The sequence below is a fragment of the Hibiscus syriacus genome, unplaced genomic scaffold (genome assembly GCF_006381635.1).
Source record: "Hibiscus syriacus cultivar Baekdansim isolate YM2019G1 unplaced genomic scaffold, ASM638163v2 tig00003041_pilon, whole genome shotgun sequence".
Lineage (NCBI taxonomy): Eukaryota > Viridiplantae > Streptophyta > Magnoliopsida > Malvales > Malvaceae > Hibiscus > Hibiscus syriacus.
This window is the reverse complement of record NW_024061960.1, coordinates 3,055,646-3,080,181: the sequence shown is the minus strand read 5'-3', so window position 1 is coordinate 3,080,181 and position 24,536 is coordinate 3,055,646. Positions and strand designations below refer to the sequence as shown.

Here is a 24,536-nt window from a genome sequence, read left to right as displayed (position 1 = left end):
AAAAGGGACAAAGCTCGTAAGTGAGCTTATGATATGCAAATGCCGGTGATGTTTGTGAGGAGGAACATTCAGCCCTTTGACTAAAAAAGAAAACGAAACTACTTGACAAAACTTTGGACAAATCTGAAAACAAAGATAAAAATATTAGTAAGAAAATAATAAAATGAAGCAATCAAAAACTTCAATAAAAGGATCATAAATTAACTAAAGACTCGAACTCATAATTTCTATCAAACGACAATGTGTAAGTGACTTACAGACTGACTCTCTAAAAATGTCCCCAGCAGAGTCGCCAAGCTGTCGTAACCGTTTTCTCGGCGGGGACAATCGTTTAATTGTTTAAAAAAATAGTTACGACTTTTAATTTTGAAAAATGGGTGATTTTGGATTAATTTGAATAAAATTGAAAAGAGTCGCCATCAACCTTTGGACTAGGTAGGTCGAATACCTAAAAATGTCTTTTAAAAATAATTTTAAGAAAAATCATTTTTTAAGACAAAAATTTGTCTGCGTTTACCAAAGATTCAATTAAAATAGGTTCGGGAGTCGGTTACGCGTGGGGAAGGTTTAGCACCCCCACAATGCCCAAAATTGATACTATGTCGCTTATAAATTGTCGTAAATGGTGGAAATCCTGAATTAAATATAAAATTAAAATATGATCTAATTATTGAATATTGATTAATTTACTTCGAGTTAATTATTTAAAAGTGTTCTTGAAATATATTTAAATAAATAACATTAAAAATAATAAAATAGTGTTTGCTAAAAATTTGAATAGTAAAATATATACATATAAATATATAAGATTTTTAAAGTATAATAAGTAACAAATAAATCGATCTATATAATAACATTAATACAATTGAAATTACTTTACATACTTATAACAAAATCAAGTAAATTTAAATTAATTATATATATATTCGAATTAATATATATATTAACACAAAACTTAAATACTAATTTATGAAGTAATATAGACTAACGAACTAAATGACTAGATGACTAAAAACAAAATAATAATTAAGATAAAAATATAAGTATTAGACTAAAAAAGAATAATGGAACTGAAACAAAACAAAATATCTTTCTAAAGGACTAACATCAAAATAAACCATAAATATGTGTAGGACTAAAAAGAAACATACATAAAATTAAAAGTCAAATGTCTAAACAAATAGAAATTCGAAACAATTAAATTTAGGGACTAAAATTGAATACGCGCAAAAATAAGTATACAGAATCATAAACATACAAACTTTGACCAAGGGACTAAAACGAAACATGAAAAAAAATTAAAAGTCTAATGTCTAAAATAGCAAAAGTTAAATATAATACATTAGGGACTGAAATTAAAAACCCATAAAATACGAAGATAAAATAAAAAATAAAAAAAACTAGACTTAAGGACCGAAATATAGCAATTCTAAAAATGATGGATATTGCACTCTGTTACCCCATTTCACAAAACACGGTTTGACCAAACAATTAAAACACAAGTTAATATATATATATATATGATATTTTATATAATATTTTTACCCTAACCCTCATTTAACCTACCCAATCACCCCGCCGTTTCAAACCTCTACTCTCCATCCTCTCCCCTATTTTGTATACTCTGACTGAGAGTCCTAAAAGCTCTCTCAACATCATCGGCAGGCCATCATTTAGTGGTGGTCATTCTCGCTCAGGCCACCACGAATAAGTCCTAAACCCGAGCTAGTGAACGCCATCATTTAGTGGTGGTCATTCTCGCTCAGGCCACCACGAATAAGTCCTAAACCCGAGCTAGTGAACCCAAGTTTAGATCTAAAGCCCCTCGAAACTTACATGCAGACTTTGATTTTGATTCTTTAAAGAGTGATCGACCGATGAGATCCTCTGTAGAAAAGGTAAGCCTTTTGGTTCTTTTTCCTTGATTTTGGTTGATTAAAAAAACTTTTTCCGTTCGTTTAAAATTTCAAACTGCTGAGGACGTTTTTTTTTATCCTCTAATCTCTCAAACGGTGATTGCTCAAGGGAACCCGATGCTTACTAACACTCGGCTAACCACCAAATAATAGCTACCACACGAATGAAAATAAAAAATGGAACCAAGAAAGGTAATGTAACTAACTCATCGTCTCTATATCTTTACTTGCTTAGAAATAAAATATTTGAAGGTTACTGGAAATTAAGTAACTGAAGTGAAGGAAACCTTTTAAAATTTTATTGATTTGCTATTTGCTTACATAAACACGAGAAGAAGACCTTATGTATTCCTAGTTGATATTTCCCGTTGTTGACGGAATCCTTCTCTTATTCGAATCGTTGAATTCCCCTTTCGAATGGCTTTCTTTTCTGTTCAAATGATTGTTGATAACTTCCCTGTTCTTCCTTTTCTTTATTTCCGTTTCTTCCTCCCTTTCTTGTTCGAACACCCTTTAATTATGCTTGTTCTCTTTGCCGAATCCTCATGTCTGTATCTGTATTTTCTTCGTATACGGTAAGATAATGACTAGTTTAGGTGAAATCATTAATTTGCTTGACTTTGGCTGATTGAAGTAGGAGATCTATCACTGTGGATGATTTGTGTAGGTTGATAACAACGGTGATGGCTCGAACTATCTCGGCTTGCAGCTCATTGGTGGCTCGGCTGGAATCTGGTGTATTCGGAGGCGACGGCTGGCTTCGGGTTAACTCGGCGACCAGCTTACATGGTGGCTACTGATGTTGGCCACGGCTGCTTTAGGAGATTAGGTAGAATTTTGTTAGGTCTATATCTTCCACTAATAATTTTGTCTTTTTAGCCTTCCATCTTGCACATAAATCCAATTGAGGATGGTACCCACATCCTTAAATCTTATCACTGCTATTATGGTGCACATGATGCGGTCTGTTGGTGAATATGTCGTGAAACTGTTGGGGAGATGTTTCGGGTTTGTATGTGGCTTGCATCAAAATATAAATTAGTTAATTAATAATAATAATAATAATAATATTTTTAAAAGCCTGGACAAAAATGAATGTCTATAGTGGGGAAGGATTAACATTCTCACAACGCCTTAAATCGGTATCTAATCGATCAATTAATGTATTTACAACGAAATTTTACAAGTTCAACTTTAATTTAATTTTTGATCCCTTAAAACAACAAAAATGTGAATTTTATAACATTCAAAAGCAACGAAATAGGTTAAATTAATATTACCAAGCCATTAGAAAGATAAAGAATATTCAATTATTTAAAATTATTGAGACAAGTTTTAACTATCTTTTCTCAAAAAATTTAAATAATCGAATATTTCTTTTTCTTTCATTCCTAAATTTTAAAGCATTGAATCATTTTTTATGTCACTAATAGGATATACTTCTAATTTAAAATTGTCAAAAGCGGATATCTAATAAGTTAAAATAACTCAATTCAAACAATTTAAAACTAAAAGGATATTACCCATAATTCAATTATATAATAATGTAGAGTTATGCACATGAGGTTAACATACATATTAACTAAAAAAAACATACTTGAATACATGTTTGATCCTAATTTTTTTTTTAAAAGAATACATGCACATGTGAGTAGTAATATATATATATATATATCTACTTTATAAACATGCTAGTGGATTATCGATATTTTAAAATGGTTAAACTTATGTATTACATGTATTATAATATGTAATAAATATCTAATGTTTTTTTCACAACTTAAAGAAAAAAATATTTATTACGTTATGCCTAATATATGCATGAACTATTGATAAAAAATTAAGTCCTATTTAATATTTAAATGCATACATATATACGGCTACATAAACACTATATCATATACTAGAGAAAATAAACACTATATCATATACTAGAGAAAATAAACGCTTCAAATATAAAAATAACTACCCATGAACAAAACAAGTCACCATTGGTTCATATAATATTCACAATTGCTTATAGTTATTTTAAATTATAAAGGAAGAAAATAGGAAATAACAAAGACATACATATTAAAATGCAAGACTAAATAATATTGTAGGACTAAAACAAAAATCCACAAAATTACAGTTCAAATATAAAAAAACCACATGGAATCGAAACAACCTAGCCTAAGACTAAAAATAAAACCCGTAAATTTTGAAGATATAAACAGAAACCCAAAAGACAATAAAACCAAAATGCACTACTTTGAATATTAAAGGTTTGCACACATGATTAATCCAAAAATATTTAATATATATTCTAACAAACTAAACCTAAACTAATCCTAATCCTAAATAACACCCCAACAGTCGTTCTATCCTCCTTTGCCTCTTTCTTCATTTCAATTTTTTTTTTTTTTGCTTTCTTTCTTTGTTTTCATATGAATCAGACCGGAGGCCATGAACCACCATGGCCACCACCCTACGCTACCCCGACGAGAGGTCAAGCTACAAAGCACCAACGAAACCCGACCCCTTCAGGTAAACGAATCTTCACTATCTATTATTTTATTTACCTGTATTTCACACACAAAATCACTGGACAGTAAAAAAAATCAAATCCAAAAAATACCTCAATAGATTTATATTGCTTCGACAATGGTAGGGGAAACCCCTGTTACACTGTTTTCTCTTTGAATCCCAGGAAATTAATGTTGTTTACACACTGTTTTTTTTTTTAATTCCCCCACGCTCTCTTGTGTATAAACCCCTTTTTATAGCTGTTCGAAAACTCTTCCAAATCTTCTCCCCTTTGCTTTGTTTTTCTGGTTGTATTTATAATGCACTTTGAGTGGATTTTCTACTGATTTTCGAGCATTGGTATGGCACGATACCAAATTTCTTGAGAGCATTTGATTTAAAAACATGTTTAGTGGATGCTTGGTTTAGTGGATTTTTTATTGCTGCTTGACGTAGGGGATGACGCTGGTGGTCTTGTTGGTGACTCGACGGTGCACGGCCGGAGCATGCGGCGACAACGGCACTATCATTGTTGGAGGCGGCGACAACTTGTATTTTAGGGTTTAGAAACCCTAATTATTGTTGTTGCTGAGTTGGGCCGAATTTAGGTCTTGATCCAGTTTGTTGGGTTGTAACTTGTTATCTGGGCTGTTGGGCGTGGGCTCCAGGATTTGTATTATGGTCTTGTAATTGTCTCCTGATTGGCCTGCATAAATGTAATATTAATATTAATAATAATAATAATAGTATAGTAATAATATTTATAATATTTTTTTAAGCCCTGTCAAAAACGGGTGTCTACAATCTTCAACGCATTCACACCATTTCTGAAAATAAAAAAGGAATAACCAACAAAATTTCTAACACAAGTTGTTCTCAATTTAAACCTAGCTTCTTCCTGTACAAGGAATCACCTTCATAGTATTAGTACATGAATGAATATTCAACCTCAATTGTAGAGTTAAGTCTTGACATCTCAATTACGCAAAAATCAAAATATGATATAGAAACTACATACTTATGAGGTTCAAATAAGAATAAGAATTTATTTTATATTTTTACTAGTAAATAAATAATTTTAATTATATTACTTTACAAATATAACTTTTCAATAAATTTTATTAATTTTTAAAAAAACTACTAGTAAACATAATAGAATACTAATAATACAATGAGCCAGTTTTCAATTCACAGTATCTCCAAAATGTTAAAGTCAGTCTTATTTATTTAAGCTCAATCTGGAATTTCATTGAAGTGGGTCTTGCTACTGTCTTTTTACTTCCCCTAAAAAGATAAGGGATAAACTATGTATGTTTAGTAATTTAATTATCATTTTTGTTAGTCATAGTCATCTAATTATTATTTTTAAAATCATATCTAACGTTTAGTTTTGATTTCATTTTGGTCACTTGTTAAAAAATTAACGGTAATATTAATGTGTTATCATAAGGTAGTGAGTGCTACATCATCATTGAAGAAAAATAAAAAATGTTACGTCAGCAGTTTTGTTCATTTTTAACGGTGGGTGATCAAAATGAATCCAAAACATAACGTAAGGTATGATTTTAAAAAAAGTAGTTAAATGATTAAAACAGATAGTTGAGTACTAAATATGTAGTTTACCCGAAAGATAATATATTCATTGATTAAGTTGTGATGTCACATGGGCAACAGCATAGAGACATGTTTCTGATGGGAAACCTAAGATAGTTTGAGCGATCAATTTTAGATAAGCTATCCATAGAGGAATAGCTTTTGACTATTTAATTTCGCAAAAGGAAATCGGTTAAAGGGTTTGGGATATTATAAGATAGATAATGATTACATGAAGATTTGTTGTTAAATTATCGAATACCATTAAAATAATATGTTATGTAAATTATTTAAAATGGAATGGTGTTAGTGGGAGTCCTAACGATTCATTATTTTGTGCCTACGAGAATTTTCGGAATGCATTTACCAAGGTTCTTTCGATATGAGAACACGAAATATAAACTCATTTACTTCACTATAACAAATAGGAGATCGTTAAATTGTTGCGCCACGTGTGTTAATATTTTATCATATTTAATAAATTATTAAAATGATCGAATTAATTTTTTTATAGGGATATATATGATTGAACTATGAGAGGTAAATTATTTAATTTTAAAATTAAATAAAACATAAAATTTAAAAGAATTATGGTTTAATTTTACTAATTTTAAAATTAAATAGTTTTAAAAAACAATTAATCGAGAAAATTGGAATTCAAGACATAGTTTCATTTTAAAAATGAGAAAGTCCTAAATAATTAATCAAACCAACGAGTTTTAAAAAATCAATTAAATCATTAAAGTTGGGGGACAATTATCTTTCCACCTACAATATATATTCGTTCCTAATTAAATAGTTTTGATGTTACATGCCGATATAGTTTTTTTTTTAAAAAAAAACTAAAAAAACAATCATTTGATTTTACCTTAAAAAAAATATGTAACACGTACGTGTTAAAGATACAAAGTGTGGGTGTTGAGCTTTAGCCTCACTATTCAAATAGGGAGGGAATTAAGGCTATATAAATTCTTTTAGAGGTTTTTTTTTCACATTCAATGTGGGATTCGCAACAATCTTTATATTAAGTAATCTATTAATCGTCGTTCATTCAATTACTGTCATTGCTCATCGTTAGTTGTTATCCAACGACCACTCTTCTATCATTGTTCACCCACGACCTAACAATTACTTTTGTTATCAATCCCTTAAATTCTTAAATCCCTAAATTTAAATCCCCAAAATTCCTAATTCCTAATACCTTTCAAGTCCAACAACCCCTTCCTTTCACCGGTGACGAGTTTCCGACGAGGTGGCTGCAAAACAAGCCGAAGACAACCTTAGTGAACACAAAAGCTATACCTTTTATTAAGCCAAAAAGGCTTATCGGGATCTATTAAAGCTATACCTCTTCTTCTCCTCTCGCTGGTGAACATAAAAGTCGGCGATGAGAAGGGGCTGCTAGATGGTATTAGGGATTGGAAATTAAGATTTTAGGGATGTTTTATGATTTTAAAGAAAATTTTAATTTTTTAAATATATTTAAAAAAAAAGTATAAATATGATATGTGTCGAATTTCTAGTGATTTATAATTTTTTAACGATCGTTATAGATCAGACACATAAAATAATAGCATTAAACACTAACTTTGTCAACAAATATTATTGAACTCTAATCAAGCATACATAATAATATCATTATTGGAAGAGCAAAAGAAGAAAAAGAACAAGACGAATTCTTGTTTACCTCTTCCAATGTGTAGGGCAACGGCTGTAATCTTCCAAATCCAGAAATATTCTAATCTCCTCGTTAAATACAAATCCTAAAACAAAACAAAACAACAGTGCGTTCACGATATATTTTAGGCCACTAAAAACCACCGCTTTGGATCCATACAACGAACGGTGATTAAAAAAATGGGGTAAAATCCTACATTCCTCATTGTACTTTATTTTTCTTCTATTTCACTCACTATAGTTTCAATTTTTCTAATTTATTCACTGAACTCTTAAATTGCTCTTGTTTTAGTCACTCTGAATTATTTTATTAATGTTTTTTATGACGTGACATTTTTATTATTATTTAATATTAAAATAATATAAAATATAAAATAAAAATAAAAGATTATCATCCATGTTCGTCGGTATTAGACACCATCATCGACGATCGTAGATAATGGTTGTTCAGTCCTAGATTTCATTGACCAACTCGTCTCGAACTCCTAAGCCCGAATCCAATTTCCATTTTGTCGGAATGTTTTGAGACATTTTTCAGTGAAACGACCACCAGATTCGGACTTAAGGGGTCGAGACAAAGTGACCCATGAAATTTGGGGAACGACTACCGATTTCGAATTGACGACACCGTTTTTTGCCCGGGTGGGTAAAAACTTAGTACGCCTTGGGGTTTTCTTTTGAAAAGATTTTGAAATGTTTTGGAGTCGCCATCGACCTTTTGGGTTAGGTAGGTCGAATACCTAAAAAAAATTCTTTTAAAAGTGTTTTTAAGAAAACATCATTTTAAAAGATAAATCAGTCTGCGTGTAACCAGAGATTCATTTTTTTAAATACAAAAGGGGTTCGGGGATCGATTACGTGTGGGGAATGATAAGCTCCCCCACAACGCCCAAAATTGGTACCCCATCGATTATAAATTGTCTCAAATAGTGGAAATCTAAGAATTAAAAAATATAAATTTAAGTTACGATTCATTTATTCCAAATTCAACCATACAATTTTTATTGAACGAAAAATTCTAAGGAGAAATAGAAAATATTCAGATATTTCTAATTGTAGAGAAATAATCCCTAAAATAATTTAGGACGAATATTTCTCTTTCCAATTGAAATAAAAGGAATATAATAACTTCTCCCAAGAATTCAAGATTAAAATAATTTTATTCGACTAGAGAAAACAATTAAGTCAATTTATCCCAATTATATTAATCATGCTAGATAATGATAGTTTAAACTAAAATGGTAAAAGTATAAACACAATAAAAATCAAAGGCCCAAAAATAATTATCACACAAATATAAGTGCTTTAATAAAATAAAATCATAAACATAAGGACCACAATGCAAGATAGCAAAATAAGGCATTCAATATGATTATAAAACGTATATATATAATATAGATATATATATATATATATATATATTCATGGGACTAAAATAAATTAAACAGAAACTAGAGTGTAATAATTAAAGGACTGAAATTAAATTGATGAATAATATGGGACTAAAATATAATAAAACAAAAAATAGTAGCCAAATCAGAAATAAAAAGTGAGTAAAACGAAAAAAATTGAAACTATAAAATCATATTCATAAATAAGACAAAGAAGGAACTATTAGTGACTAAAAATGAAATAAAATAAAAATCAGTGAGTAATTTCAAATAAATAGCATGGGAGTGTAATGACTAAATTAAAACAAAACAAAATTAAATATCAGAATCAGAAAAATGAATAAAACAAGGCTCCTAGAGACTATAATGTAAAACACGCCTAAGGTTAGGGACTAAAATATGCTTAACCCATAAATTTCAACTAGCAACATTAATTAAATGTAAAATTACAGCCTAAGTACATGCATTTAAGTAGAATAATAAAAAGGGCAAACATGTGACCAGTTTGTAAAATACGGGAAACGTACAGGGACCTGAAAAAAATAAACCAAAGGTTAGCGTAAGAACGTAAAAAGGAAAAATAACATAATAAAGACAAACATTCTAAATTAATAAGAAACTAATCCTGAAATAAGTGACTAAATTATAGACGCAGGAAAAGTGGTGGACTTCGGAAGACCCTTCGGGTCAACACACGCATAGGGGGGCCGAAACGACGTCGTTCGGTCTGGGCTATAAAAACCCATTTCCCTTCTTTTTCCTTTATTTTTCTCTTCACTCTCTCTCTTTGCAAAAATCCTCTCCCCTCTCTCTTTGTTTCTTAAGCAGCCGGCGGAGAGCTCTACCATGGGAGTCGTCGCTGATCGACGGCGACAGAAAAATTAGACCCGACCACCGTTCGAATCCTTTCTTCTCCCCGAGCAAGGATCTGAGCCTCGATTGGCCAAAATCTCCCCTATTTTCATAGATCTGAAGAAAATCCCTCGGCTTCGGCGACCCCTCGGATACCTGACGATCCCACATGCAAGCTAAGTTGCTCATCTCTCTTACTTCCTGCCTCTTGATTGAAAAATGCTCCTCTCCTTAGTAGGTTTTTTTAATTTTTTGTTCGAAAGTAGCATTTAGGAAAATAAATAAAATAATTAAAATGCTTTTGATTTTTGCTTTCTTGTTTTTTATTATTTTTCTCGAAAAACCTAGAGGAAAACCTTTCCTCATTACATGCTTTGTTCGGGGTTTTTATAAGCCCTGAAGTATTACAAATATTTTATATTTTTTTCTATGAAATCATTACAATAATTTGACATTTGTGTGTGAACTTGGATTGAGTGTTGCTTGCTTGCTATGGTATGAGTTTTTGCAGGTGCAGATGCGGCAGTCGGTAGCAGCATAGGCAGGAGGTGACGTGGAGAATAGGCGACGATAGAAAATCATACCCCTAGGGTTAGGTTTTAGAAACCCCGGGTCAGATCCTGAGTCGGGTCTGGATCCGGGTTGGGCTTCAACTGGACCTCGGGTTGAATCTGGGTCATCCAGCTGCTGGATTTGGCTTTGGTTGGCTGGTTCTGGGTATAATTGTTGCAACTAGGCTGATTTGTAATTGGGCTGCCTTGGTGTTGGGCTCGTGGTCATGTAATTGGGCTGAACCAGGTTGTACCTTGGTATTGCATATATTGGGCATGTAATGTAAATAATAATAATTAATAATAATAATAATAATAATATATTAGAAAACGAGATAAAAATTGAGTGTCTTCATCTGCCCCTCTTTGCCCATTCTTGTGTCAACAAGAATAGGGAAAAGACGAAGAGACAATGCATTTTTTGTCTGGTCAACTTCAAGGTTTGAAATATGATAAGGGATATGTTTCACTGTCACTAAGGGAATATTAGATCTGGGGATGTTGATCCAAGGTGATTCTAATCCAACTCCTTATGTGATGGACTAGCGAAATGATGATGTTGATCAAACTCCTTATGTGATGGAATAACAAATGTCGGTGTTGTTCCAACTCCTTATGCAATGGAAACAAGCTAAAGTTCTTCTCATTATGAACTTCTTTCTCTCTTATCGGATGAGTTCTTCTCATTATAAACTCTCCACTGTAAAGGTTGATCCCTCGAGTGAGGTGTTGCTGATTCAACTCCATATGTGATGAATCGATGTAAGGTTGAAAAAGTTCTTCTCATTATGAACTTTTTATCCTTTCTTCGGATAAGTTCTTCTCATTATGAACTCTCCACTAGAAATGTTGATCCCTCGAGTGAGGTGTCACTAATTCGAAATACCGTGAATCGAGTTAAGGTTGAACAAGTTCTTATCATTATGAACTTCTTCTCCCTCATCGGATTAGTTTTTCTCATTATGAACTCTCCATTGGAAATGTTGACTCGTGCATCCTTTGTTTGAAGAGTTTTAAACCTGCAAAAGATTATTATATGTCAGTTATAATTTTGTTTGAAGTACCCGAAAGTATTGACCCAAAGGTCCTTGAATTTTGCTGAGATCCATTTCTTTCAATGGTGAAAAATATGGATTGATTCTATGCTGAAGTCATGAAATGAAATCTTTGTTGGCTCTTTGAATTCCTTAATATTGTAAATTGTTGAGTTTTTGTCGTTGTTGGGTTCATCCTATAAACGACACTACTCATTCTCATTGAAGTGGCCTAGAAAAGTCAAGTTGGAAGAAAGACATAATTGAAAATGTTTCTAGAAAAAAAATCTTAAGAAAGACTTATGCGACATCCCATAAAAACGGTCCTAAGAAGGACTCAAACAATTCTCTAGAAAAATGATCCTAAGAAGGACAAAATAGTTTTTCAAAATAGACTTTACAAATATCCTCATGAGAAGGAAATCAAAATTTTATCATGTGTATGAAATGATGAAATATATGATGCAAAGATGCAATTCATGTATGAATGCAAGTTTTCTTGATCTGTTGGAAATGGTTGCAAGAGCAATCTTTATTACTAGGGAAGTCTTCATTTTTTTCCTGGTTTGGTTGTCTTCTTTACCTGTTGCACTTGGGTGTATTCTTGCAAATCTTAACTTGTGAATGGGCGCATCCTGCCCTAGTAAAGAAAATTCAAAAAGATTCATTTACAATTATCAAGAAACCTCTAAAATTAGGCTCAGCTTCTTTAAAAAAATCATTTAAAAACATCAAGAAACCCCTAAAAATCAAGCTTAGCTTCTTTGAAAGTTTATCAAGAAACTTCCAAAAATCGTACTTAGTTTCTTTAAAAACTCATCTGAAATCATCAGGAAACTTCTAAAAATTAGACTTAGTTTCTTTGAAAGATCATTTAAAAATAAAGAAACTTCTGAAAATCAGACTTAGTTCCTAAACAAACACATTGTCTGGGTAACATGCCCCACTTCAAAAATGATGATTGTTCTGTGTATTGAGTTCCTCAATTTTTGAGGTTATGCCACTCTTAATGTAATTCCCTCTATTTGAGGCTTGAATTCTGAGTTTTCTTTCTCTTTTTTCCTTGGAAAATCTGTAAAATATACCTTGATGCTTGAAATGTAAATGCAATAGATATATATCTATATGTACTGCATGAGATTCTTGAATACAAAAATATTAATCATCAATTCTTCTTTTGTATCAAAGTGGAGAACTCAATCTTCCTTCGCTTGATAATCTTTGAATGGATTCTACCTCAATAGTAACTTGTCAGCGTAAGCTTGCAATCTTTTGGGGAGTAATCTGATTATCTTGTACAATGATGTCTTTTCTATCTTCTATCTTTTCTTGCTTCTTCAACATAATTTTGGAAGAAGCATTACCTCTCTCTTGAATTCTTGTTGCGATCAGGTAGACGACTGGACACCTTACACGTCTTTGACTCGATTTTTCAATCAGAATTGTTTCTCTAGAGTCCTTGGCTAACTGTAGCATGAGTGATTCGACTCAAAGTGAGCTCTTTTTGTGTTCATCTTTCGACTCTGTCATTCCAAGCGACGGGGGTCATTCACCATGTCTGTTTGATTCAAATCTTGTTATATTAACTACATCTGGTTTTGGTAATGCCCCAATGTGGGTACTCATGGCTCTCTTCGTGCCAAAATCTTAATCTCGAATGACCTTACTCTTGTGTCTCTAATCAACAATGTTAACGAATAGCTTGAGGGCTCCTCTTCATGATGCCACAACCAGATAGACACTTAAGAAGTGATCAATTCCTCTAACATGATTATCTTGAATCTTTGCTCCGAGCTGAGATATGTGTCACTTTCAACTACGACGATCGTCTTCTTCTTGATGGATTACCGACAACGTCACAAAGAAGTGTTAGAAATTCTATAATCCAGTCTTTCTGATCTCTCAGATTATTTGTTTTTAAGAAATACTTCATTGTTCTAGCATCGTTTGCTCTTTTTCTTCGATAGAGGCGGAATGAGGCTCACCAACTTCAAGGACCTTTTTCACTTGAGATTGTCCCATTTGAAAATATTTTATCCTTTCTTTTATTTTAGAAATGTGAAAAAATTTGATGAATAAATTTAAAAAATGTTGTCATTTCTTCAGGTTCACAATCAAAACAAATTGTAAAACAAGAGTTCATTGAATGCCAAATAAATCAAATACTCTTTTAATCATTCAAAAATTATATACATTTGATAAGTGTAAAGATTAATGTTGATATAAAGCTTAGGCTGACTTGGGAAGGTAATGTGTTTCATGTTAATATGGGGAGGTAATGTGTTTCAGGTTGGCTTCTTGCGTTCTTGATTCTGGTGTGTTCATTGATCTGATGAAGCAACCGTTATGTTTCTCTTCTAGAAATGTTTATTGGCTCTCAGCCCTCGCGAGCGCCTTTGGACTGTGCAATGCTTTATCAAGAGATGTATAAGATTGTCTTCTATGCAGTAGTTGACAATCTTCATATTTGAGCCGCCTTTTCAGGTTTTCAACTTGAATTCTCCTTTGGTTTCAAGACGTCATCTAAAATTTTACGTCTTAAATCCTCTTTTTATTTTTTTTTCCTATCATCCATTAAAAATTTTAGAAAACTAATTTTTGCAAATAAAATTAATCTTGAGGGGCGGAATGAAATATGAAGATAGTCTCTCCACTTAGAAAACCATGTATGATTAGAAAGGACTTTTCAGGCACGTAATGTAGGCTAGGGCTCATAGTAATGAAAAAATGGAATATATAGGCCCAAATACGTGTTTAAGGGTTATTGAACCAAGGATCAATTCGTTCTGCTGTCTTTAATCTTGTCTTGCTCGATTTGAATTTGCTCGTATGTATTTTATTTTATTTTCTTTTGGTGTTCTCAGATCTTCCGGCGAATTGGTTCTAAATCTTTGAACCGCCCGTCTTGAAGTATTTGATCGGTTTTCTCTTCTTCTTTTTTTTTTCTTTTTTTTATGTTTTTATGTATTTTTTTATCTTTTTTCTTTCCTTTTTTGCTATATATTTTCTTTTTTCTCTATTTGTTGTCAACTCAATTTGATCTTCGAGTGCTTTGTATATGGTCCACCTTGCAGTATCTTGTTATTTCTCACTGTGATTTGACTCTGTAACAAAATCTGGATTGATAGATTTCATCTTTGCCAGTAGATTTCCTTACCTTGCCCCCCGGTGTGGAGAGGATCATTGGTTAAGGTTGAATAAAAAAATACTATAGGCTCAAAAGGGGACAACAAGGGATATATATACACATATATATTTTTGAAAGGATAAATGAAACAAAGTCGTTCATCATCTCATACACATAAATCTTTGTAAAGGAGGTATGCCTAGGGGGACGAGTATTCAGGATTAATCCTATTTACATGAAAATAATGTAATTAATGCATGATAGAATTAATTCAATGATTCTCTTTATTTCTTCTTCTTTTTTATCCTATGATGGCCCAATGATTCAAATTCTTTTGGAAAAAAATTGATCCGCAGTACTCCATCTTATCTTTCTTGCAAGAAAGGTCCTCGTCACACGACCATCTCGTACTTTATGCCTCCAGGTTTTATTGAAGTTTGGAAAACAATGCTAGTTCTGTTTCTAGGAATGAAAATGTGTGATTTAAAGTCATAATTCTAGAAAAAGGTAGTGTTATGGAAATGTTAGTTCTGTCTGGAAAGGTAAAAGTATGGATTTTGGGGCCTTGGGAAGATAAGGACATGACTTTATTGTTTCAAAGGGAAATGATATTTAATTTTGGTCTTTTGGGAGTAAATATGTGTTATTTCGGGTAAGAAATCCACCAATAGTTATTTCGGTTTTGGGTGGGGTATGGAAGGTCTAATATTGCCCCTTGTCAAAGATATATAATTAATGAAGTAGTAAAAGAACCTTTAATTCATTCAATATTCAAAGAACTATAAGATTAAAACTTTATTTATTGCTCATAACCTTAGAAAACGACATAAGTTCAATCAACAAAATATTTATTAAGTATAGTAAATATGTGTTATTTCGGGTAAGAAATCCACCATAGTTATTTCGGTTTTGGGTGGGGGGTATGGAAGGTCTAATATTGCCCCTTGTCAAAGATATAATTAATGAAGTAGTAAAAGAACCTTTAATTCATTCAATATTCAAAGAACTATAAGATTAAAACTTTATTAATTGCTCATAACCTTAGAAAACGACATAAGTTCAATCAACAAAATATTTATTAAGTATACAAAGAAAAACAAAAACACGTTCAAATAAGACAATTCCAGAGCAATAAGGTTTCACGGTGGATGAAATAAATTTTTCTTGATAGGCACAAGAATGTCTCATGACATGTTAAAGGTCAATACCCCTGGGTCAAACAAATTCTCGACCTTGCTCTTCGGTGTCCCACATATCTCAATTATGTGCCTCAAACTTCAGACGGCGCTAACATCACGTCTTTAGTTCTCCATTCTTTCCTAAGTACGAAGGGGTGACTTTAATTTACCTCAAAATATCCGTGAGTTACTATGATGATCTGTGATTAATGCACGTTGAGATGCTATATATATCATGCAATGTACGATGTACAGATGCACATGCAAATGCAAAGATGCAAAAATAGGAATGCAAAATGCAAAATGTAAATGCAACAAAGGAATTGATCTAAAATTAATTGTCATAAAACAACTTTCAAAGAACACACAATTTCTTAATACATTGAGGCAGATGGAAACTACAAATCACATCACACTTCTCGACTTCTTCAATTGTGGTTGAATATGTAAGGAAACAATATTCTTTCATCCTTGGCTTAATGAAAAATTCCAACGCTTTGACTTCTTTTCCAGAAATACATTTGTTGAGCGGCCATATGTGACTGACACAATCCATTATATCGTGTTAGCTATCATTATTGCTTGATGACTTCAAACATATTATATCTTTTTGGCTAGTTGTATCAAAATCGTCATAGCACCCTTGAAAAGGTTGTTTTACTGCATCATTTGAGCTTTATGTATTCCATCTTGATGTAGCTCTTCAGTTGTTTCCTGGAGTACCCTTCTAAACCATCGATGTATTTTTTCATTTCTATTATACCTCTTCAAGTGACATTGTCGTATTGAAAGCCTTTTAATGTGACTATTAACTCAAGAATCAATATCTTCTATGACATGATATGTATGAAACATGTGTTAATTCCAAGGTAATTATCCTATAACAACTTTCAAAGAACTCACAACGTCCCAATATGTCAAAGCGGATAAGAAATATCTACCCCTTCGTGTGACGTTGTTGTTTTAAAAGCCTTCTAATTTTGATAAATAACTCGGGTATTAACAGTATGTTTATACACAAAATAAAGCAACATGACAAGGAAAAGATGTTAGCAAAAATAATAATCAAATAGAGGAAATGTATATTAGTGAAATACGAAGAGATTAAATTCAACTGGTAAATGAACCATAAAATACAGTGAATAAAACATAAAGAGGAAATTAAAAATCCTAACCGCATAATTTCTAGTTCACATGCATTTATTAAAAAATAATCTATCGAAAAAATTAAAAGACGAAGGTTAGAGTTCATTTCTCCTTTGTGTACACTTATTTGGGTACCTATAGACAGAATTTCAACATGGACTTAGATCGGGTGGGTTTCTACATTTGACTATATGCAAAGTTTCAGTCCTAGGAGTAAAGTACTCGAATTGTCTTTATCGGTGCCCCCTTGGGCGAGCCAGACCCTCAATACTCACCCATTATAGGCTTAATCATATCTAGTTCAATTCGAGAGGGCACATTTCCCTATGCTTGATACGGAGAATAAATCCTCACGAAGACATAGGGCATATGAACCCCGGAAGCTACTTGCTAGGTTTGACACGGAGAATAAATTCTGATAAAGATGTCGCTTTCACTCCCACTTAAAAAAGAAGAGCTCTGGTACAGAGCTTATGTTATGTAATGCAAGTGTCATGTGTGAGGAGAATTTCTCAAACCTTTGACAAACAACCACACTAAAATCGAGCTAAAATGAATCCAAAATTTCTATATTTGAAAATCAATAAAAAAACAAACATTAATATACAAGGATATAAAATAAAATAAAAATAATAAAAGAATCGTAAATTAAATAAAATCTAATTCTCAATTTCCAACTATAGAGACAATATATAATCAGTTTAGGGCTTGATCCACTAAGTCCCCAACGGAGTCGACAAGCTGTCGACACCGTTTCTCGCCCGGGCGGGGAAAAATTTAGTACGACTTGGGGTTTTCTTTTGAAAAGATTTTGAAATGTTTTGGAGTCGCCATCGACCTTTTGGGTTAGGTAGGTCAAATACCTAAAAAAATTTCTTTTAAAAGTGTTTTTAAGAAAACATCATTTTAAAAGATAAAACAGTCTGCGTGTAACCAGAGATTCATTCTTTTTTAAATAAAAAAGGGGTTCGGGGATTGATTACGTGTTGGGAAGGATAAGCACCCTACAACGCCCAAAATTGGTACCCCGTCGATTATAAATTGTCTCAAATAGTGGAAATCTAAGAATTTGAATATAAATTTAAGTTACGATCCTATTATTCCAAATTCAACCATACAATTTTTATTGAACGAAAAATTCAAGGAGAAATAGAAAATATTCCGATATTTCCAATTGAAGAGAAAATAATCCTTAAAATACTTTAGGACGAAATTTCTCTTTCCAACTGAAATAAAAGGAATATAATAACTTCTCACAAGAATTCAAGATTAATATATATATATATATATATATATATACATATTCATGGGAATAAATAAATTAAACAGAAACTAGAGTGCAATAATTAAAGGACTGAAATTAAATTGATGAATAATATGAGACTAAAATATAATAAAACAAAAAATAGTAGCCAAATCAGAAATAAAAAGTGAGTAAACTAAAAAATTGAAACTATAAAATCAGATTCATAAATAAGATAAAGAAGGAACTAATTAGTGACTAAAAATGAAATAAAATAAAAATCAACAACTAATTTCAAATAAATAGCATGGCAGTGTAATGACTAAATTAAAAAAATAAAATTAAATATCAGAATCAGAAAAATGAATAAAATAAGGCTCATAGAGACTATAATGTAAAATACGCCCAAGGTTCAGGGACTAAAATATGCTTAACCCATAAATTTCAACTAGCAACATTAATTAAAATATAAAATTACAGCCTAAGTACATTCATTTGAGTAGAATAATAAAAAGGGCGAACATGTGACCAGTTTGTAAAATACGGGAAACGTATAGGGACCTGAAAAGAAATAAACCAAAGGTTAACATAAAAACGTAAAATGGAAAAATAACAGAATAAGGATAAACATTCTAAATTAATAAGAAACTAATCCTGAAATAAGTGACTAAATTATAGACACAAGAAAAGTGGTGGATTTCAGAAGGGATTAGACCCTTCGAGCCAACACGCGCATACGAGGGTCAAAACGACGTCGTTCGATCTGGGCTATAAAAACCCATTTCCCTTCTTTTTCCTTCATTTTTCTCTTCACCCTCTCTCTTTGTTTCTTCAGCAGCCGGCGGAGAGCTCCACCATGGGAGCCGTAGCTGATCAACAGTGATCGTCACTCGCCGGTGATAGAAAATGAGACCCGACCACCGTTCGACGCCTCTCTCCTCCTCGTGAAAAGATCTGAGCCTCGATTGGCCAAAATCTTCCCCTATTACCGTAGATCTGAAGAAAATCCCTAGGCTCCGGTGATTCCTCGGATACCCGACGATCCCACATGTAAGCTAAGTTACTCCTCTCTCTTACTTCATGCCTCTTGTTCGAAAAATGCTCCTCTCCTTAGGAGGATTTTATTTATTTATTTTCGGTTCGAAAGTAGCATTTAGGAAAATAAATAAAAGGATTAAAATGCTTTTGATTTTTGCTTTCTTGCTTTTTACTATTTTTCTCGAAAAACCGAGAGGAAAACCCTTCTTTGTTACATGCTTTTTTTGGGGTTTTATAAGCCCCGAAGTATTACAAATATTATATATATATATATATATATATTTGCTATGAAATCATTACAATAATCTGGCATTTGTGTGTGAACTTGGATTGAGTGTTGCTTGCTTGCTATGTTCTGAGTTTCTGTAGGTGCAGATGGGGCGGTCGACAGCAACATAGGCAGGCGATGACAGTGAAGAATAGGTGGCGGCAGCAAATCATATCCCTAGGGTTAGGTTTCAGAAACCCTAGGGGGCTGGGTCGGATCCCGAGTCGGGTTTGGATTCGGGTTGGGCTTCAGTTGGACCTCAGGTTGAATCTGGGTCATCCTTTTGCTGGATTGGGCTTCGGTTGGTTGGTTCTGGTATAATTGTTTCAACTGGGCTGAGTTGTAATTGGGTTGCCTTGGTGTTGGGCTCGTGGTCTTGTAATTGGGTTGAACCTGGTTGTGCCTTGGTGTTGCATATATTGGCCTTGTAATGTAAATAATAATAATTAATTAATTAATTAATTAATAATAGTAATAATAATAATAATAATAATAATAATAATATATTAAAAAACGAGACGAAAAATGAGTGTCTACACGAATGTCAATGGTGAGCGGTGATTATTTTAAATCTTTTTAAATTTAATAATAATAAAACATTATTTTCTTATTTATTTTAATTTTTTTATATTTTAATAATAAAGAATTTCTATTTCAGATCAAAATAATAATAAAATAATTCAGAGTGAACAAAATAGGAGCAATTCGAAAGTTCAATTAGTAAATTGAAAAAATTGAAAGTAAAATGAATGAAATAGGAGAGTGAGTAAAGTTTAATAAAAATGGTGTAATTTACCCTGAAAATGTCCGATCCCCAGTTTCGTGAGGCAATTCCCCTACCGTTTTATCAACCTCGCAATAATGTAAAGCGAATACAAACAAATAAATGAATTAAAAATTAAGAAACATCACCTATTTATGAGCTTTAATCCCAGGAATACAAATTCAGACAAGGCTACAAATTACAACAGAAGAAAATAAAGTTTTTTTCTCTTTGCCCTTGCTTTGTTTGAGCTTTTCAAGTTTCTGTTTCTTCTTCCTTATGACCAAAGTTCACTGTCAGGCGTGAATTGCAGCTATGGCAACGCATTTTTGAACAAAGAGTTCAGTTGAAAATACTGGGAAAAGATAGGGTAGCCTTCAAGACTTTGAGCTATGGCGACTGCAACTTTGGAAAATCAAGATAACTTTGGTGCTTCTGAAAATTGTGATGATCGGCAGAGCAAGGCACTTGTCGATAACAACAAGGGTGGAATTAAGACAATGCCATTCGTCATAGGTGAGCTTGTTGATAGCTGTTGGAATCTTAGATTTGTTTTTTCGTTTTTGTTATGGCTTATAATTTGATCGTCAATGTGCAGTTAATGAGATATGCGAGAAATTGGCAATGGTGGGGTTCAGTAAAAACATGGTTAACTACTTGACAAACCAGCTTCACATGCCATTAACAAAAGCAGCCAACACTGTCACCAACTTCAATGGTACCTCGAGCTTGACGCCGTTGCTTGGTGCTTTCATTGCTGATTCATATGCCGGGAAATTTTGGACCATCATTGTCGCAACAGCCATATACCTAATGGTAAGAATAGTTGCATCAAAGTTACATCTTGTATGCTAAGAAAACTATAATCTGATCTGATGTGAATTGGTGAGCAGGGAATGATAGTCCTAACACTCTCAGCAGCATTGCCACAGCTCCGGCCACCGCCATGTGAAGGAAACCAAGTTTGCCAAGAAGCCAACGGGACTCAAACAGCTATCCTCTACCTGGCTCTTCTGCTCGCAGCCTTGGGATCAGGTGGAATACGGCCATGCGTGGCGGCGTTCGGGGCCGAGCAATTCGTCGAGGAAGATCCTAGACATCCTAAGAAAACATGGATCTTCTTTAATTGGTATTACTTTGCATTAGGAGCCGCAATATTGATAGCATCAACGGTGCTTGTGTACATCCAAGACCATGTAGGATGGAGCTTAGGGCTCGGAATTCCCACCATAGCCATGGCTTTGTCCATAATCGTGTTCCTTAGCGGTTACCCTCTTTACCGGAATCTTGATCCTGCTGGAAGTCCCTACACTCGTGTCTTACAAGTCTCTGTTGCTGCCTTTAGGAAGAGAAAGATTCCATTGATTTCTAATCCCAAGTTTTTGTATGTCAATGAGGTGCTTGATGCCCCTATTTCCACTGATGGACTGCTGCATCATACAAAACAATTCAAGTAAGTTGCCGCTTTGCATCATTTCATATAATTAATGATTAACCAATTGAAAATATCTGTGTGCAAAATGCAGATTTCTGGATAAGGCTGCCATTGTGACTGAAGAAGATAATGTGAAATCATCAGAAAAACCCAATTTTTGGAGACTTAACACTGTCCATAGAGTTGAAGAACTAAAATGTATAGTCAGAATGCTACCAATTTGGGCAGCTGGTATTCTGTTTGCCACATCCAATGCTCAACAGAACACATTTTCATTACAACAAGCCAACACAATGAACAAACACCTGACCAAGTCTTTCGAGATTCCCTCCGCGTCGATGTCGGTCTTCTCCATGTTGTCGATGCTCATCATGATAGTCTTATACGACCGCCTACTGGTTCATGTCGCCCGCAGGTTCACAGGGCTTGATCGAGGAATAACATTTTTGCAGCGGATGGCCATAGGTTTTTTCATCTCAATACTAGCAACTCTGGTAGCTGGATTCGTGGAAGTGAAGCGAAAACATGCAGCCTCGGCCGATGGCCTAATCGACCACCCCAAATCTACAATTCCCATCTCTGTATTTTGGCTCGTGCCGCAGTATAGCATTCACGGCATTGCCGAGGCTTTTCATGGTTATCGGTCACCTCGAATTTTTCTATAACCAAGCTCCGGAGAGCATGAGGAGCACTGCAGCAGCTTTGTTCTGGACATCCATTTCAGCTGGGGACTACACAAGCACAATTTTGGTAACGCTAGTCCACAAGTATACAGATTGGCTTCCCAACAAGAACTTGAATAAGGGGAAGTTGGAGTATTTTTATTGGTTGCTCACAATTTTGCAAGTTCTAAACTTTGTGTACTACTTAATATGCGCTAAATTTTATACTTTCAAGGTTCTGCAGAGCCAAAAAATAGAACATGATGAAGGGGTTGAACTCACTGCCCAGGTTTAACACTGCCCTTTGCCTTGGCATGAGAGAGGATAGTCCTGTACATATGCCTCTCTTAATTAGCTCGTACAAGAAAATGGAATTAGAGTTTTCCAGTTCTATCAATTTAGTCTTAAATCCTAAATTTTATCTTCTTTTATTCTGAACAATACCAGATGCGAAGAATATGCAACATCCATAAATACCCAGAAATGAAAATCTATCTAATATTTCCCTCTTGTACAGAGGAATAGACTCTGGAATTTTTTAATTTCAATGTAGTTTAGGTATTTTTTTTATATTTTACATTGATATATAATTTCACACTTTTTAAAATTTTGCAATTTCCTATTCCCTAAATTTCTAATATAACTTCTTAAAGGTTTGTACATCTAACGTAAAATCTTGCGTCGTTCCTACTTATAGGTGGTGATGGACGAGGGGTGTGGTTGTACTCCTGAACATTTCAAAATCTCACGCAATTTAAGTATTTTCTATATATTTTCTATTGATGATCTAACTTTATTTTCCCTAAAATTTTATGATTTCACACATTTAAGATTTTAATACAATTTATTAAATTTATACCCTTAAAATAAAATCATACGTTTAAATCTACATCAAAGTATTGATATTGGGTGACAAAATCTCATAAGGATTAATCCCACAAGGCACGGATAACATTTCATATCTCGGATAATTTCTTCGCATAGTAATAAGGAAATTATAAGATGAGATATTCGATTCTCTAAGTTTGAGGATAGAAAATCTAGGTTATTAGAGTTAATTGTATCATATGTCTTTAAAGTAATGATCATCATTTTGAATTGATCTCTAAACTTTTAAATGTTTTAATTTCATCCCTAAATTATGACTATCATTCTAAATTAATCCTCAAACTTTTGAACATTTAAATTCCATCCCCAAACTATGACATTCATTCTAAATTGGTCCCTAAACTTTTTGAACATTCCAATTTCATCCCAAGCTATACATATATACTAATTGCATCACTTGTTAATAAAATCATTAGGCCAAGTTATTTATTATTGTATGTTTGAAAAAAATAAAATTTAGGTTAAACTATGGTTGAAACTGATTACATATTTGGATGAATTTAAGAATAAAATTGAAATATTCAAAAGTTGGGGACCAGTTTAGAAAGAGGGTCATAGTTTAGGGATAAAATTAGAATGTTCAAAAGTTTAAGGACTAATTTAGAATAAAAGTCATTGTTTAAGAAAGGAATTAGAATATTTAAAAGTTCAAAGACTAATTTAAAATGAGAGTTATAGTTTGGGGACATATGATGCAATTAACTCGTGTTATTTTTCTTCAAAAATAAATTCTAGGTTATTATATAATATTTGAGCAAGGTCGGGGATTGAAATACATTTAGAGATTAAGAACACAAGATGGTGGGAAATGGTTGTTTTACCAAAACAATTATAATAACCCAGGATTGATATTTTGATAACATCCCTATAAATGATAAACCAAATAGATTCCCACTTGTTTGTTACCAAATTGGTTAAGATTGTGTTTAGGTTAAGGATTAATACAAAAATCAGTGTCTAAATTTTATCTAAAAAACTATTTGGTGTTTAAAGAAATTTTTTTGCTAAAAGTAGGTGTTTAACATTTTTTCGGTTACACTTTTAGGTGTCTACCATTATATTTTTTAATTATTTAATAATAAAAATATTATTTTTAAAAAAAAATTAAAAAAACTTAATTTATTTATAAAAACCCCAAATTTTTAATCAAATTATTAAAAAAACTCTAAAAAACAAAAAATATATCATTTCAACCCCATTACCAATCGTTACTAGTCATTTCAGGCCACCATCATCGTCGAACACTTGGGTTTTGATCCAAATTGCACA

The 24,536-nt window shown here is 32.8% G+C and overlaps 3 long non-coding RNA genes and 1 pseudogene across 3 annotated transcripts; 3 read left to right on the top strand and 1 right to left on the bottom strand.

Annotated features, from left to right (window-relative positions):
- Window positions 1–1,748: 1,748 nt before the first annotated feature.
- Window positions 1,749–2,926, top strand: LOC120166727. The gene is made up of 3 exons (XR_005519954.1): window positions 1,749–1,898; window positions 2,026–2,108; window positions 2,584–2,926. It is a non-coding gene; the product is annotated as an uncharacterized LOC120166727 (long non-coding RNA).
- On the bottom strand, window positions 2,194–4,940 carry LOC120166740. Its single transcript, XR_005519956.1, has 2 exons — window positions 4,534–4,940; window positions 2,194–2,936 (listed from the first exon to the last, which is right to left on the bottom strand). It is a non-coding gene; the product is annotated as an uncharacterized LOC120166740 (long non-coding RNA).
- On the top strand, window positions 4,228–5,188 carry LOC120166734. Its single transcript, XR_005519955.1, has 2 exons — window positions 4,228–4,442; window positions 4,878–5,188. It is a non-coding gene; the product is annotated as an uncharacterized LOC120166734 (long non-coding RNA).
- Window positions 5,189–20,589: 15,401 nt separating this feature from the next.
- On the top strand, window positions 20,590–22,771 carry LOC120169026 (annotated as a pseudogene).
- The last annotated feature ends 1,765 nt before the right edge of the window (window positions 22,772–24,536 follow it).